Source organism: Lithobates pipiens, unplaced genomic scaffold (genome assembly GCF_037356315.1).
Source record: "Lithobates pipiens isolate NorthernLeopardFrog02 unplaced genomic scaffold, aLitPip1_a1.2 Scaffold_1, whole genome shotgun sequence".
Lineage (NCBI taxonomy): Eukaryota > Metazoa > Chordata > Amphibia > Anura > Ranidae > Lithobates > Lithobates pipiens.
In genome coordinates this window covers 33039379-33052132 of record NW_027507685.1, presented here as the reverse complement: position 1 = coordinate 33052132, position 12754 = coordinate 33039379, and positions in this window count along the sequence as shown.

Genomic DNA, 12754 nt, shown 5'->3' with positions numbered 1-12754 from the left:
GATGCCGTTGTAAACAGCTTCTCCCTGTTCTGCCTAGAAACAAGTGACACTGATCTCTGCTCTACGTGATTGGAGCAGAGATCAGTGTTCACTAACACAAAGCCCAGCCCCCCACAGTTAGTAACACGCCCCTAGGAATACTTAACCCCCTACGCTGCCACCCCCTGGTTAACCCCTTCACTGCCAGTGTAATTTACACAGGAATCACTACATTTGTATAGCACTGATTGCTGCATAAATGACAATGGTCCCAAAAATGTGTCAAAAATGTCCGATGTGTCCACCATAATGTCGCAGTCACAATAAAAATCGCTGATCGCTGCCATTACTAGTAAAGAAAAAAATTTATAAAATTAATAAAAATGCCATAAAACTATCCCCTATTTTGTAGACCCTATAACTTTTACGCAAACCAATCAATAAACGCTTATTGCAATTTTTTTTTAACAAAAATATGTAGAAGAGTATGTATCGGCCTAAACTGAGGACAAAAAATTTATTTTTATATATTTTGGGGATAAATCTTATAGCAAAATGTAAAAAAGAATGCATTTTTTTTTTCAAAATTGTTGCTCTTTTTTTGTTTATAGTGAAAAAAATAAAAAAATGCAGGGGTGATCAAATATCACTAAAAGAAAGCTCTTTTTGTGGGAAAAAAAGGATGTCAATTTGTTTGGGAACAATATTGCATGGCCGTGCAATTGTCAGTTAAAGCAACGCAGTGCCGAATCGCAAAAAGTGCTCTGGTCAGAATGGTGGTACATTTGTCTGGGGCTAAAGTGGTTAATTGAACAAGGTGAAATAAGAAGCTAATTGGTTACTATGCACAGCTACACTAGATTCTGTGTGCACCAGTTTTAGTAAATCTCCCCCCCAATATCTCAGTTCTGAGCTGCATAAGAGCTAAGGAAGGAGAAAAAGCAGGGGGTAAATCCTTCCGGCACTGAAGTGGTTAAATTCTCTAAAATAAAGTAAAAGGGAGTAAAATAACCCTGTAAACTGAAACTCAGACCTTTTATTTGGGCTTGGGAATGATAATCAAGCTTCTACTGAGTACCATTAAGAAATGGTTTTATTATAAAAGACAGTGACTGATCATCTAAGAACATTTTTAGCAGGTGTAAAATAGCAATGATGCCTACATGAACTCTGCTACTGAATATCAAATTCTAGACCTTACATGGTAATGAAACTCTTTTGTATTCTATTATTCATGTCAGCGTGAGTTTGCAATGCGTTTTCTAGAATTCTAATTGAATGAAAGGGCAGAAAGTTGACTTGTTGTAAATCTTAATCTGTTTTACCAGAGATTATAATTATAACTGAGTAATAACTTTTTGCCATTTTGATCACTTTTTTTTTTTGTTTTCAAACGTTTTATTGAAAAAGATTCAACAGAAATACAAAGTATGAGTATCGGGAAATTCCCATGCAGAACCATACAAAGAAAAAAAAAAGGAGGGGTAAACAGCAGTATTACCGTACATATCCATCGTTAAATACAGCAAAATAACATAGTGATAAACAACTACCGTAAACAAAATGACATGTAATCAATGGTGAGAGAGATATTTCAAAGACAATACTCTGCATGGAACTGGGATAAACTCATGGGTTTTAATTGTTACATTCAACTAAATCAGATGTATAAGGATCATGAGATACAATATAATCAAAAAGAAAGTAGATACATAGAATGGAAAAGAAGGAAGAAAAAAAAAAGAACACAAGAAAAGACAAAGCGAAAAAGAAGGAGAGCGGGAAGGAGAGACTAGCGTGGTCAGTGTGATAGTCGAAATATAAACCATGGATTCCATTTGGCCTCGTACAGAGGCATAGTGTCATGAAGAGTGTGGTAAATTTTCTCAGAATGCATCATAAGATCTACTCGAGACAAGATCTGTGGGAGAGGAAGCGAGGGGGACTTCCAGTTGAAAGCAATTGACCATAGCATGGCCAGGCAGATCGAATGAATCAACTTTCTCAGTGGTTTGGGAACATCTGGCGGGGATTGAAATAACAGAGCATGATGTGATGTTAAAGTGACATGGTAGCCTGCCAACTTATCAATTATATCAAAGAGAAGTTGCCATATAGGCAGTATCCGGTCACAGTCCCAGAAGATGTGTGTATACGAGCCTGGGAGGGGGCAGCCCCTAAAGCAACTGTTCGGAGCCTGTGGAAAGATTTTATGTAACCGCAGGGGAGTATAATACCACCTAGTAATCACTTTTATAGCAGTTTCCCTTACTGACAGGGATTTCGTGCATTGGCACATATTGCGCCAGGACTCCCCCCAGTCAATTGAGTCACTCAGAACCCCGAGTTCCTGTTCCCAGGAGGCCCTATATTTCAGGTCATTTCCACCCGTCACCTCCTCAAGGCCCCGGTAGAGCAAAGAGATCAACCCCTTCTGTCTAGGGGCTGTATAACAGATCTCCTCAAAAGAGGTCGGGGGCGTTGAGTAGGGGCCAGGGTAATGATGAAGAAAGAAATGTCGAATTTGCAAAAAATGGAGAAACTCCGTGTGGGGGATCTGAAATCTAACTTGTAGGTCCTGGAATGTGGTGAAGTTTGAGTCCACTATAAAGTCCTTAAGGGATATAAGACCCAATTCTATCCAGATGCGGAAAGCATTTAAGTGGTTGTGTGCAGTCAGGAACCTGGAGTCCCCCAAAAAGGAGGCACCACCAGGAGCCCGAGACACCAAACCATATACGTGCTTATATCTATGCCAAAGGAGCATGCCATCCGAGACAAGCATATTCCCATAGGACTTAGTGTGGTTGACCAAAGGAGGGATCCACATCATACCCGGAAGAAAAAGAGGCTTTACAGATTCTTGTTCAAATTGTACCCACGGAACCCTGGAAGCCCTGATATTCCATTGAGCCTGTTGCGAGAATCTGCTGGCCAGATAGTACAGCCATATCTGTGGAACCCCCAATCCCCCTTTTTTAGAGGAGCGGTACAATATAGCTTTGGAAAATCTAGGGGGTTTATCTTGCCAAACAAAGCGAAGGAGGGAAGCTTGTACATCATTAAGATAAGACTTTGATAATCTAATAGGGAGAGAACGAAAAAAATATAAAAGCCTAGGAAGCACCACCATCTTTAGAGCGGTAATCCTACCCAAGAAGGATATATGAAGTCTGGACCACATCTTCAGGGTCATTTTAATTTTCTTGACAAGGGGTGGGTAGTTGGACGTGAATAATTTATTATAATGATCTGGGAGTGCTATCCCCAAGTAGGATAGAGATGAGTCCGGCCAGTGGAAGGGAAAGGACTGTTTGAGGTGTAAGAGATCCAACGGAGGGATACCTATAGGAAGGGCAGAAGATTTAGACATATTAATGGTCAACCCCGATATCTCCGCAAATTTTGACAGGGAGGCAAATAAATTGGGAAGGGAGAGCAGAGGGTTCGTTAGGAACATGAGGACATCGTCCGCATACATGCAAAACTTATATGACAGGGGGCCTTTGTTATAACCAGAAATATCGGGGTTATTCAGAATAGCTATGGCTAGGGGTTCAAGGGCAAGGGCAAAAATTAATGGGGAAAGGGGGCAACCCTGTCTCGTGCCCCTACCTACATTGAAGAAATCAGAGCAGCAGCCAGGGATTTTGATTCTGGTCATGGGATTCTTATAGAGGGTGTGGAAGGAATGCAAAAATTCTCCCCCAAAACCCATTTTTTGCAAAACTGAAGTAAGGTAGGGCCAGGCAACGCTATCAAAGGCCTTTTGGATGTCCAGACTAAGTAAAAGTAAGCTACGGGAGGTAGAGTTGGCATCTTGGATAATATCCGAGGCCAAACGAATGTTGTCGGTTATCAGCCTGTGGGGAATAAATCCGGATTGGAATGGGGAGATAAGACAGGGAATAAATCTAGCCAATCTGTCCGCAAGGATCCTACTGAAAATTTTGAGGTCATTATTCATAACGGATATGGGCCTGTAATTTTGTGGGAGGGAATGATTTTTGTCAGGTTTAGGTATCAAAGACATGTTTGCCAGCAACATCTCTTCTGGGAAACTGCCTCCACGCATCACCCAATTGAACAGGCATGCCAGTCTAGGTGCTAAATGAGATGCAAATTTCTTGTAATAGACTGCCGCAAACCCATCTGGACCAGGGGCTGAGCCCAATTTAAGGGATTTAATGACGTTCAAAACTTCAGTTGTGGAAACAGGTGAATTAAGTTGTTCAGACTGTGACTGAGATAGAGTAGGAAGGGGTATCGTGTCCAACCAGGAATTCACTGCCTGGGCCTCAATGTCTGCGTTAGGGGCTAACAGAGAAGAATAGAAATTTCTAAAGATGTCTAAGACCTCTTTCGGGTGGGATGTAAGTTGTCCCTCTCTGTTGTTCAACTTATAGATATGAGGAGGGCGGGAAAGGCGGTTAAGTTTTCGTGCGAAAGGTGAGGATGCTGAATTGTCTAAGAGGATGTGTTTAGCCCTTGCCCATCTAAAAGACTTCTCCACCTTGTTGGACAATAAGGAGTCCAACTCTAGCCTTCTGCAATCTATTTCTCGTCTAGTGGATTCTAAATGTAAGGCGGCTGTATTCCTGTAAAGTTGGTCCAACTCTCGCGTGAGAGTCAGAATTCTACCATTGGTCATCCTATTGCGCATAGTTGAGACCTCAATAATCTTCCCTCTGAGGACTGCTTTATGAGCCACCCATAACACTGAGGGTAGAGTATCGGGTTGAGCATTAAAGTTAAAATAGTCTTCAATAGCCTCTTCGATAAGGGGTATAAAAGAGGGATCAGACAGCAGGGCTTCATTAAGCCTCCAGGAATGTGGCGTAGGGGCCAATTTGATAAATGTGGTGGAAAAGGAGGTGAGGTGATGGTCAGACCAAACACAGGGATGAATGACCGCTTTAGTTGAGTTGGCCAGTATGATGGGTGAGGTAAAGATATAATCCAACCTCGCCGAGCTATTATGGGGGCGGGAATAAAATGTGAATTCTTTAATACCCACATTATGTGCCCGCCAGGTGTCAGAGAGTTGAAACTCCACTAGACTGCAATTTAGGGATTTGGGGAAGGCCTTGGATAGAGACGTGTGAGTAGAGCGATCCAGGGTGGGATTCGCAACCAGATTGAAGTCCCCACCTATGATTAAATGAGAAGATTGAAATGAGGAGAGTTTTTCAAAAAATTGCTTAAAGAAGGTAGCTGGTGCATCATTCGGAGCATAGACACTAGCAATAGTCAATTCTCTATTACATACTACCCCTTGGATGATAACATATCTACTCTCTGCGTCTTTATACACACGTCTAATATCCATAGGAAAGGAAGAGTGCAAGAAGATGGCAGCCCCCCTGGACTTGGAGGAATAAAGGGTGTAAAATGCTTGGGGATAATTCCTATGAAAAAATTTAGGGTGAGATTTGCGTGCAAAGTGGGTCTCTTGGAGGAGGAGAACCTTGGCATCCAACGTCTTATAAAAGTCAAAGGCCTTCCTCCTTTTATTAGGGGAGTTAAACCCCTGAACATTATGAGATATGCATGTAATTACCATTGAAAAGATCTAAGGTGAGGTTAGCTAAGGGAACCCCAGTATTGGAGTAGAAGAACCGATACAAGGGGGTGGGGTGAAAAGCCCAAATAAGGTGACCAGGGGCACTGCCATCCGCCGCATCCGATAACAACTGAAAACCACCTCCCCTCAGTGAAACAAGATATAGAAAAAAACCAACATATTCAGTCAGCATTACTTGAGAAGCAACCATCATCGCTAGTTGTGGGTAATAGAAAAAAATGAGAGAAAAATAAAAACAAAAATCAAAAACAAAAACAAGACAAAAAGAGTCAAGGAACTGGAACATATCCAGAAAATTGAACGTACCCAGGCTTAGCGTGTTCCAAAAGGAGTAGGGTCAGGTAACCAGTAAAGGAGAAAAAACAAAGAAAAAAGGTGAACTGTCCAATTACCTGATAACCCCAAAAACGGGAGAAATAAAGAACTCCGAGACTACAGGGTCTCGAACCCAGCTCAAAACAAGCGTAAAAAACACCAAGAGTTCCACAAAAAAGGGAAATAACAGGAAATTTGCTGGGTGGGGGAAGCAGGCAGCAGCTCAAACCCGTGGCAGACCATCAAAGAGGCCCTTCCGGAACAATGTGTAGATTAGGGAGCATACCGTCATGGTGGCCATAAGGTTCAAGTGAAAGGCGGGTAGCCAGGGATAGAAAACAGGGGGGGAACCCAAAAAGAAATGACTCCGACTACCGTGGGCTGTCAGCGTTGTGGTCCCCGATTCCATAACGAATCCTTCTTCTGTCTCTCCGCGAGGGTGGAGTTTGCCAAATAGGCGCTGGTCTGGGGGTGGAGGGTGGTCTGTGAAGATCCGCTGCAGTTAAGAGACCCAGCTTAACAAGGAGTTCTTGGCCCTCCTGGAGCGTAGTGACAGAGTAGGTGCTGCCATTGTGAGGAACCACTAACTTGAAGGGGAACCCCCATCTATAGCGAATCCGGGCTGATTGCAGGGCAGAAGTAATATCCTTGAGGTTCCTCCTTCTCTCCAAAGTGGCTGGGGAAATATCCGGGAAAATTTGAATAAGAGCTTCATCTAAAAGAATGCGCTGTTTGTTTCTTGCTGCACGTAATATGTCCTCTTTAACTAGGAAGTCTTTCATGCACAAGACAATGTCCCGTGGGGGTTTGTCTGCAGGAGGCTTCGGACGGAGAGCTCGGTGTATCCGATCGCATGTAAAGGAGGACGATTCGTGATCCGGTAGGAGAGATTTAAAGAGGCGGATAACCGTGGGTATCAGGTCTGTCTCCGATTCCGGGATCCCTCTGAGACGTAAGTTATTGCGCCTATTCCTATTATCGAGCTCCTCAATTTGCGACTGCATAGTCAGAACGGTCGAAACGAGGGTTTCATGTTCCCTGCTGAGATCGTTATGTGCGAGCGCAAGTTCGTCGTGCTTGCTTTCCAGCCTGTCAGTCCTGGAACCCAGGGCCGCAATCTCCTGTGATAAGGCCTGCGAGGACTTGTGCAGCTCCGTTTGAAACTTGGACGCCAGCCTGTCGTACATAGCTTCCAGGCTGGCGTCCAGATCCGCCTTTGAGAGAGAGTTATTGTCTCCTACCCGGGGCCGGAGTGAAGGAGAGCCCGCGGAGACTTGTGGTGAGGTGAGCGGGGAGGAAGTGATACCGCACCGCTCCGCGCCATCTTGGGCCATCATGTCGCTATCCCTCGTGCGCAGGAGATAGTGAGTTAAGGTATGTTGGCTCCCGCTGCGGGTTTTCTTCTTCTTTGAAGGCATGCACCGTGATAAGGGGACCTGGAGGGTGTAGATCGTGAGGTGCGAAACCGATTATGAGCCCTCCAGGGCGCTGATAGAGTTCCGGGCGAGACAGAGCTATCTCTTCAAGCCGCCATCACGTTCAGCGCCGCGCATGCGCCCCCTTGATCACTTTTTTTTAAATGTCCCACAATTTGGTTTTAGTTACAGCTCATGAAAAGACTATGAGGATTATAAGTACGTTTTAAATGTCAGGGGTACATAGATTGCAATACAAATGCTTCATTTGGAGCAAGGATAATAACTTTAAAGTGGTTGTAAACCCATTTAAAAAAATTAAAAAATAATAACACCTGCAAGACAAAGGCATAATGAGCTAGTATGCTATGTATACTAGCTCATTATGTAATACCTGAGATCGAAAGCCCTCGATGTGGTGCCTGTATACTGCTCTGGCAGCTGACATCACTCCCGGGGGTTACATCCGGGGGAATCACGGCTCCGGTGCTGTGATTGGCTGGAGCCGCAATGATGTCCCTTACACGCATGCGCGCTTTAATGGCACACTCACCGAAGCAACGGCACATACGTGCCTTTGCTTCAGTTTGTGTCAGTGTGTATGTGGTGATGAGGTCGGCACATGCAAATATAGGGGATAGCTCCTAAACCATGCAGGTTTAGGAGATATCCTGGGTAGCTACAGGTAAGCCTTATTGTAGGCTTACCTGTAGCGAAAAGTGGTCTGTAATGGTTTACAACCACTTTAAAGCAGAACTTAACTGTATCTGAGCAATACAAACTAAAAACATTATTTAATTAATTTATATTACTCAATGTAAACTCGCGGATCAATCCATATCTCCAAGCTTTACAAACTACTTTGAAAAAAAGAACCCCTAACATTTCTAGCTGTGGCCACCTTGAGTAACGGTAGATGATTCATGTAGCATTTACTTCCTGGTATCCATATATATCTTTAGGGGATTGCGCCTCCCACTCACTATTTATACTACCCCCTTCTCAATAAAGTATGCTTAATAATACTTATATTCAATAAATAATCACCGTGCCCCCATATTATCCAAAATATATACACAAGACATTCATTTATAATTGCAAAAAATATAGCGTCCTTATTGTGCGATATTTTAATTCGATTGCTCCAACTGTGCCGTCTTAATCACCGTTCATCTTCTAATCAAAAGTCCACTTGTGTCAACTAAAATAACCAAATCTGTGCCACCGTCACCAAGCAGAATGGCCACTCACCAGATGTCCCCAATCAGTAAGCCTTCGGTTCATTCAACGGATAACCAATCCACAACGCATTCCTCCCGTTAGCAATTCCTCAACGTCCATATATTCATACACAATTAAATGGAACCAATATAGTGTAAAACCGTTTTAACTTTAATGGAAAAAACAATAAAAAATGTATTGCACTCACATTTCAATGTGTCTATTGGCCGACACCAAGCCTTTCCAGCAATGAGAAAACCGTTCTAAAATCGGGCAAGCCACTGATGTTCCACAGGTGGTGTTAGTCTCCCTCCACTGGGCCAACCTAAAGCATTCGAAAAATTGCTGCGCAAATACCGTGCGACATAAAAAGTTGCAATGACCACCATTGTATTCTCCAGGGTGTTTGCTAAAAAAACATATATAATGTTTTGGGATTCTATGTAATTTTCTAGCAAATAAATGATGATTTTTACATGTAGGAGAGAAATGTCAGAATTGTCCTGGGTGCTCCAGAAGGCCTGATGGCGCTCCCTGCATTTTGGGCCTCTGTATGTGGCCACACTGTGTAAAAGTCTCACACATGTGGTATCACCATACTCGGGAATAATAGCAGAATGTGTTTTGGGGTGTAATTTGTGGTATGCATATGCTGTGTGTGAGAAATAAACTGATAATATGACAATTTTGTGAAAAAAAAAGTAAAAAAAATCTTGATTTTGCAAAGAATTGTGGGAAAAAATGACAACTTCAAAAAACTCATCATGCCTCTTACTAAATACCTTGGAATGTCTTCTTTCCAAAAAGGGGTCATTTGGGGGGTATTTGTACTTTTCTGGCATGTTAGGGTCTCAAGAATTGAAATAGGCCATCAGTGCTTCAGGTGTGATCAATTTTCAGATATTGGCACCGTAGCTTGTGGACTCTATAACTTTCACAAAGACCAAATAATATCCACCAATTTGTACTTATTTTTACCAAAAATATGTAGTAGTATAAATATTGGCCAAAATTTATGAAGAAAAAATTACTAATCTGCTAAATTTTATAACAGAAACAAAGAAAAAATCATTTTTTTACAGAATTTTCTGTATTTTTTCTTTTATAGCACAAAAAATAAAAAAAACGAGCGGTGATTAAATACCACCAAAAGAAAGCTCCATTTGTGTGAAAAAAAGGACAAAAAATTCATATAGGTCCAGTGTTGCATGACTGAGTAATTGTCATTCAAAATGTGAGAGCACTGAAAGCTGAAAATTGGTCTGGTTATTAAGGGTGTTTAAGTGCCCAGTGGTCAAGTGGTTAAATAAAAATGTTCCAGTCCTCTTTATGGAAGATTTACAGTATACTAGTCCTTTTATTTAACATTATACAATATAGCACATAAGTTTGAGTTCTAGAAGTCAGAAGTCACTTGTCGTTTTCCCATTGCTGGCTTGTCAAATGTCTGACCCCAATATTCCAGTTCCTGCACATCATACAGTTGACTAAGTTGCAAATGTTAAATTTCAGGTGATCTTTTATACCCAAGCTAAAGTATATAGCTAATAGTAGAAAAACCTAAATAATGGCACAAATATAAATCTAAAAAGAGAACAAAAAATACCTTTATTGTGATAGATAATCTGCATTTACCTCCACTGCATCCTTTGCCAGCTATTAAAACACACCTCTGAAAGAAGGTCCTTTAGTTTTTTTTTTTTTTTTTTTTTTAATTGCATTAGCCCAGCAGTAGATTTTTTAGGGAGGAACTTACTACTGGGCTGAATTTTTTTAATGTCTACTGCTGATGGTACATTGGTGATGGCAGGATTGCTGTTTAAAGAGGAGCTCCAGGCTCATAACAAAATAAAAGTCAACAGCTACAAATACAGTAGCTGTTGACTTTTAATATTAGTACACTTACCTGTCCACAAATCCAGTGGTGTCTTCACTGGGCTGATTTTTCAATCAGTTCTCGGGTGCTGCCACCGCCATCTCGGCTGAGGGTAACCAGCAGTGAAGCTTCACATCCAGTTCCTTACTGCACATGTGTGCAGCGCACTGCACTTTGTGAATGGCCCAGTGGCAGGGGAAGGGGGGGGGCCAAACTTCCAGGCTTGTTTGCCGCAGAGAAGTCAGCCGGAAGGGGAAGGGGGTACCTGTGAAAAACAGGTATCTGCCCCCCCCCCCCGAAATATGCCAAATGTAGCAGCAAAAAGGGGGAAGGCAAATAAACGAAGCTTCCCCTTTTGGGTGGAGCTCTGCTTCAGATTATGAAGCATTTCTAACTACTCACCTGCTTTCTTGTAATTTGTGGATCCACTTAGAAATCTCACTGACAGCAGTAAGGCCTTGCACACTCTCAGTTCTATCACCCAATATTAATTAACCACTGCTTTTGACTCAAACTAATTATAAGGGTTAATTTTTTTTTTTTTTTTAAATAACAAACATATCATACTTACCTCCACTGTGCAGCTCGTTTTACACAGAGTGGCCCCAAACCTCATCTTCTGGGGTCCCTCACCGGCTCTTGAGGCTCCTTCCCACATCAGATAACCCCCTAGGAGAAACGCTCTCCCGAGGGGGTTACCTTGCGGACGCTCTGCCGCGTCCATCATTCGGCGTCCATAGCCGCCGAATGTATGACTCAGCCCCGGCCCCGGCGCCCACGTCATTTGATTTGATTGACAGCAGCGGGAGCCAATGGCTGCGCTGCTATCAATCTATCCAATCAGGACACAAGGTGCCGGCCGAAGCTGGTATACTTGTTCCCGTCACACAAATTTCGGGGCTCAGGTAAGCGTAATACATAGAATGCATTAAGGTGAAAAATGGCGAGGGTTTACAACCCACTTAACCAATAGAACTGCAATTTCATTCCTGATAGATACTGTTTGCACCACACTGTCAGCTATCTTATATTCTGTGTGCGAGATACTTTTACATACAAAGTTGTAATCTATTTGACATATACATATATATATATATATATATATATATATATATATATATATATATATATATATATATATATTTGTGGCTATATTACATAAAAAACAGTTTAGTGCTAGCATTATTGGTTCCCTTAGCTGAGTAAAGTCACCGTAGAGAAAATCAAAACATAATTATTTGTGCCCTACAAAATGTTATCTGTGATTAAATGAATATGCACTAACCTTCTATAGCCCATCATTAATGCTAATTTTTGAACATTTACTTGATGACATTTTCATCGGATAATGCAAGTGACTTCTCTGAAAACAAAATCCATTGGTGAAAAGTACACTTTACCTCAGATGTGCAGAAAACTAAATTATAAAAACTTCTTATTTCCCTGCTATGTTGTAGAATATTAATGTATCTTGTATGTCAACAATGTCTAAAGCAAGAAAACGATATTCCTTTGTGAGAGGAACAGATGTCATTTTGTTACAGTCTGCTAAAAAGGCAGCCCACTTTGTATCCTCTTACAAATCTTAATGTCATGTTACAGCAACACTACATAAAACTTGATTAGGAAGTAGAGTAGCTTTGAAGCATGGTAGTATGCCCACGTCTAATTAGATGTACAGCTATGTTTGGATAAGGGGTGAAAAAGTCTCCACACATTTTAATGATGTTATTTTGTTAAAAAAAAAAAAAAAAACTGCTGTAAGGGGAAATAGAAAAATAACATTGGTAAATACATGAGACATACTACAAACCAAAGGGGCAAAAAAGACAAAGTATGTCTTGTGATGGGGAAAAGGGGCAGTATGAGACTTGTGGGGAGTCTCAATTCTCAAGGATGCTTTAAGTGCCACACAAAATACCTGAACATTGCTTATGCGTGCGTAGGGCAGGGCTTATTGGACGTGACATCATCCCGCACAGCCATTGCCTGCTTGCAGTTTGTGTATTGCGATAGAGCTGGCATGGTTTTATTCCATGTATAGAATTCTACTCTTTTAGAATGAATTTATGAATTATATTTGTACTCTGTACCTTGTATCTTTGCCACAGAAGGATCTATTGTCTGCTGTACACCAGAGCTCACATTTTAATTCCTGTATGTATTGTATATGGTATGACTATTTTTTTGACCAATAAAACCAAGTAAATTTTTATGACTCTTTTGCATCCTCATTGCTGCCTAAAAACCCCAAGGGGGAATCCTTGTACAAAGCCAATTATTCCCCTATGTTCTCAAAGCTATCCACAGATCTCAACACTTGGGCCGGTCACAATCTCTTATTGTTAGGGAAGATTAACTCTA